General features: G+C 40.4%; 1 pseudogene; it reads right to left on the bottom strand.

Moving 5' to 3' along the window:
- Positions 1 to 1462: 1462 nt before the first annotated feature.
- LOC101563395 overlaps positions 1463 to 5928 on the bottom strand; it is a 49656-nt pseudogene continuing 45190 nt past the window's right edge.

Raw genomic sequence — 5928 nt, 5'->3', positions numbered from 1 at the left:
TTACTTCTTATTTAGGAATAATTGGTCTTCAGATAGTTTAGATTTATCAAAAGGTATTTTTTTAATTTACCATTTAACTTATTTTAATGTTGCTTCACAAATGGTGAAAAATGTTAAAGTACAAAGAATAAACATGAAGGGGGTGGTGAATGAAAGCAAGAGACAGGAAAAGGAATATTGTGGGACTGTCCTACTTCAAGGTTGTATATGATGAGATTGTTGGACTTATGTGCAAACATGAGAAGTATATAATTCTTTATCCTATTTTTAAAATATAATGTAATTTTTAAAATGTTTTTATCATATTATTCAGGGACTTAAAGTTCAACATATCACTACTTGATGAAAAATACCTGCTCCTTATTATGCCTAAGATGTTTGAAATGCAGTGAGATAGTGAGGTTAAGCTTAATAGCCTAAATCGTTTGATAATAACAATAAGCTTGTCTTCTGGATGGTTAACAACGTAAGTTTGCAGACCAAAATTAGAGAAAAAGGAGGGCTACAAGGAATGCCAACATTTTGGCTCTAAACTTCTAAGGTCAATTAAGACTCAGGACATATGAGAACCTGTACTGTAACGTCATGTACCTCGGTAGTGTCCCAAATTTTCTGATCAAGAAGATTATGGGGCCAAAGAGGAAAGTGATCGATGACGTAGAGTGTGCCTAAGGAGAGTCACATGGGGAGAAGACACTCTCTCAGGCTTTCACAGAGAGCACACTGGCCAAGCAATGGCCGTGACTCATCCACATGGCTGACACTGACAAAGGTTCTACAATCTGAGGTACAGGATCTCAGGATAAATCCTGAGGGCATTTCACTGACCTTCTCAGACCAAAAAGCTACAACTCTTGTTGCATAGGTCCTGCTTTACCTTGGTCTTAACCATCCAGTAGAAAAGTATGAAGACGAAATATAGGAAATAAAGCCATGCTGTTATGTTGAGCTGTGGGGGACTCAGGTCAATAATTTCTGACATTGCCAGTTAAACAGAAGACCCAATGCTATTATGGGCTACTGGACTCTTTTAGAATATTTTGCTGAGTTTACACACCTATAATATTCAATAACGGAACTTAGAAAAAATGGGGTATACCGATGAATGTCCATTTTGTATCTGTGTATTCCAAGTGGTTAGGATAGATATATAGTTACATTCTCTTAATGAATAGAATGATTTGTTCTAATGGTGTTTGTAAATAGGATCACAAGTCTGCATCTTGTACAGCAATTAACCACTAAGAAGAATATATGCAGTGTATTATTTGTTGAAACTGTACTTCCGATTGGATTTGAAACTGTCTCATTGCTATCTGTTTATCAATAAAACTTTGAAAAAAAAAACAAAGAATAAACATAATGTTGTGGCTAATATTATAAATATGCAGCTATAAATTTGAAACATTTTTTGGTTTAAAAAAAATCAGGTAGTCAATGAAGCTCTGAGGGGTTTCTGCCTCTAGTAGGGCCAGTCTCTGCGCTCCTGACAGTGCTCACCTTGATCCATCGTTCTAGGTCTTCCACGTCCACCTCTTATTTCTTCCATTTGTTCCATCAAAGGTCCAGGGAGAGCCCCAGGACTACCTTGTCTTCCTCCACCAAAGATCACAACCACCACAGAAGACACCTCTGTCTCCACCACAACCATCTCTGAACATTTCACCAGGACCACCATGGTGCATGAGGTCAACTCTTCCTCCCACAGGAACCAGGGCCACCTCTGCCACAATCATTATCTGGCTGTAGGAAGGGTGGCAGGAAGAAGCCTACACTGGTTGCACTCTGTTCTCCAGGCAAACTTCTGGTTTCCACAACCTGGATTGGGACACTGTCAATCTCCAGCTCGATGTTGGACATTTCCTCCTTGAAAGGGGTTTCCATGACAACCACAGGGGCCTCTTGGAGGGTCCTCCTCTATCTCCTCCAAGGTCTCCCATGTGATTCAGGGACCCCCCAGGACCTCCTGGGGCTGTGACCCTCACAGGGTGACATGTTACCTTGCATGCTGTTCATTGGAGGCTTCTTTTAAGAAAGGGAGACTTTAAGTTTGCTTCCTTGAAAATCTTTCCCATCAAACCACTCCACAGCAGCCTTGGCAGTCGGTGAATCTTCACAGGAAACCGTGGCATCATCTTTGGGCTCTCTTGCTTCCTTGTCCAGGTAGATGTAGATCATAGGTTGCCTAGTTCTCTTGTTAATCTTAAGAACCCCACACTGCTTGAAGAAGTCTACCAGATCATCAAGTGTCACACTGTCATTTAGTCCTTATATGTAAATTGCACTGTTGTCAGAGTCTTCATCAGGATCTATGGGACGGCCTCGATCAAGATCTGGTCCTTTATCCATGGGTCCACCAGGCTTATTGAAGCCACCTTGCTCTCCAGTGCTGCCCATTCCACTGCATCCTGCTCCTCACCCACCTCTTCTCATGCCTCCACAATCAAATCCCCCTTCCCCTTCCCCAGTTATCAGAGCCACTCATGCTCCAGTTTTGTCCTGGTCCACAAAATACTCCAGACTCCTGCCCATAAACACCCATGCTCCCAGGGTGGTCCTGTCAGAATGAACTCTGCTGCCTGTAGCTGCTGGTCTATTGGATATACTGACTTGAAGCCTGGCTGCAGGATTCAGTCTAGGGGGGATAACTAGTGGGAGTTGTCCATAGCTGCTTTGTGCACCACAGCTACTCTGCTGTCCATAGCTGCTCGGCTGCCAAGAGGTGTTCTACTGAGAGTAACTGCTCTGATCACAACTAGTCAGTCATGTAGGAGAATAACTGGTGGGAGGATAAGATGGAGGTACAGTGACTAGCTGCATTGATTAGCTGGGGATAACCATAGTTACCCTGCCCATAGCCTAAGCTGGGTTGTTTATAACTCCCTGTGCTAGACTGAGGTTGATTATTCTAAGTAGACTTGTGTCCATCTTGTGATCTTGAAGGTGCAGTAGCTGGTGGCTGCTGCCCATAGGCTGGGTAAGCCAGCTGAGTGCCTTATGCAGAGTGAGCTGCATAAGAAGCCTGGGTGGCAGTAACTGTAGCAGTGGTGGTATCATACGCATGAGTGTCATACCCCTGGACAGGCTGGCTATATGTGTGGGGGGCAGCTGGAACAGTATAACCAGTGGGAGGCGGTCCACAGGAAGTTGCACACACAGCCTGCCCATGGGTGGCAGGGGCCTGAGCCCGGGTATAGCTGACACCAGTAGCTGTCCACAGGGTCCAGAGCTTTGTTGCCCATACACCTGGGTGAGTGGTCTGTGCATAGCCTTGAGTTGGCTGGGCAGTGTAAGCACTGTAGCCCCGCTGGGCTGCAGCTTGGCTGTAGGTACTATAATCCGTGGATGCCACTTTTTCTCCTTGTTCCTCATTCTCTTGTCTGTCACCTTCTCATTTTCCTTCTCAACAGTTCTTGTGTTAATACGAGTTGTTTTGTTTTATTTATTATTTTGTTTATTTATTTATTTATTTTGCGGTACCAGGGTTGAACTCAGCACCTTGCGCTTGCCAAGCAGGCACTTTTTCTACTGAGCTACCTCCCTGGCCCTTAATACAAGTTATTTTGTTTATTTCATAGACTTTTTAATTGGCAGTTAAGAAGTCCTTTTACTTTGTTTACTCTTAATTGGAAGTAAACCTCCATATAAAATATTTAAATTATGTTTTAAATTATGTTGGAAAAGCCTTGAAATGGTGAAGGATAACCAAGTGTTATACTGGTAACATTTTGGCTGGGAAACATAACAATCGCAGATTTGGTAAAATATATGACTTTGTGAAAATTATTTTGTTTTAATTTCCTTAAGCATAACCTGAAAAGTATATGACCTGCTCTGCTTTTCCATAAAGCCTGATCATATTCTATAAATACGGAATTTTTAAGATTGTACTTACCAGGACCCACTACATTGATTATGTGGTTCGTGAAAAAACTGACATTCAAATATACTCATTTCCTAGCTATAACTTCTGTGCATTCAGAGTTGAGAAGACCTATAATGAGTTTAAGTGGGCTTAATAACAGCTGGTAAGCAAAAGTGGTTCATAAAGTATATTCCTAAATGGAAGTTATTGTGGTTTTTTTGTTGTTGTTTTTCGGAACCGTGGATTGAACTCAGGCCCTTGTGCTTGGCAGGGAAGCGCTTATTCCACTGAGCCATCTCCGGAAGTTATTGTTAATAGCATTCTTTTAAATCATTAACTTATGCTACAACTATCAGCCTTCAATGTATACTATTTCCTATGTGTTGATTAAAGAATGAAGTTTAGATAAAATATTGAAAGAAAAATACAGATTAAAAGAAAAGTAGAATATAGAAAAGCATTTGTAGGTGAGAGCTATTAGTCTGGTTTTCCATCCGTACGTGTTGTACTTAGCTAAATAAAGTCTTTTGAAATAAACAAGTGAAACTAATCCTGGAAAAATGAAAGGAGATTGGAAGGAGGGGGGAATTAAAATGCGTTACATACATGTATGAACTCCCTCCAGTGAATGTAGTTATCAAGTACTGCAAACATATGTTAATAAAGTGTTAAAAACCACAAATTTCAAAAAAAATTAGAGAACTAATGCATTTGAATTAATATCCAATTTGCATAAACAACAATAAATGGACACCGAACTCAAGATTATTACTATAACTATGCCCCAGGCATGGTCAATGTAGGAATCGAGTGCTCACCAGTAGCAAAAGGAATAGCACTCGAAAGTACCAGCAGGGGCCGGGGAGATTGCTCAGTAGAATAAGCGCTTGCCTGCCAGGGCTTGAGCTCAATCCCCAGTTCTGCCAAAAAAAAGAAAAAGAGTACCAGCAGTAAGTGTTGGGAACGAGCTCCGTCTCCTGTGAGTGGCAGCCTGGTAGCTGCAGTCGCACAGGGCGTGGGCCTCTCCAGACGGCTCAGGACGTGGAAAATCACGAATTTCTCCCCTATTCGCTGTCTGACCTTCGTACGTATTTCTCCTTTGCCCAATTTCTTCCCTTGGATCCCTCCTCTAGTTTTAGAATTCTCACTCTAGTGGAACTGCATGTTTATACAAGAACTTATTTGATTTATCTTGTTTTCTTCCATAAAGTCAAGTTTTATTCAGAGAAGAAATTTCAAGCTTAACTGCCCTGAAATGCCTGATGTGTTCTACAGATTCACTAAATGTCCACTGAATGATTAAGAGAACAGAATATTCAAAATACGTAGCATATTTTAAAAAATTTTTCTTTTCCACATCTGTATCAACTGTTAGTTTGTAAAACCTACCATCTAGGTTTAGATGAAGTATTACATGATGCTTGATACTAAGTGAGGATGATGATAACTCTTGAGAAACCACCTTTGTGAATCCTTTTATTTTTCCCATAATCACATGATTTCACACATTTTTCTTGTGCTACATTGAAAAAGTTGGGAAAGCAAGTAAATCTACACAGTGAGAAACATGGGTCTGTACATTTGATGCCTCCAATCAAGTATTTACTCATTTATGTATTATCTATGTGTTCTCAAGCCTACAGTATATAATCAAGCAATCTGCAACCAGTATAATAACAAAACCTTCTGCAAAACACTGTTGGGAGAACTAAAACATTAATGTATATAACTACCACTGGAAATTCCAAATTTAATGCCCTATAAGCATCTCTTAAATTTTAAACATAAATTTAATAACATAATTGAAGTAATCGCCCTAAATGATGGGAGATATGTTCCAAGAACCCAAACGGATGTTAGAAACCATATATGACATCAAACCCATAGGCTATATTTTCCCAATACCTGTGTACCTAAGTTTACAAATGAAGCACAATAAGAATGCAACAATAACTATTATCAAATAATTATTAGAATAAGTTGTCATAAAAGCCTTGTGGACACTCAAATGTAGATTTTGCTTCTGCTTTTGGGAGCACCTCCCTCCTCGCTCTGCTCACTAA

Source organism: Octodon degus, unplaced genomic scaffold (assembly GCF_000260255.1).
Source record: "Octodon degus isolate 3935 unplaced genomic scaffold, OctDeg1.0 scaffold00046, whole genome shotgun sequence".
Taxonomy (NCBI): Eukaryota; Metazoa; Chordata; class Mammalia; order Rodentia; family Octodontidae; genus Octodon; species Octodon degus.
The sequence above is the reverse complement of the archived record's forward strand: the minus strand, read 5'-3'. Positions and strand labels throughout refer to the sequence as shown.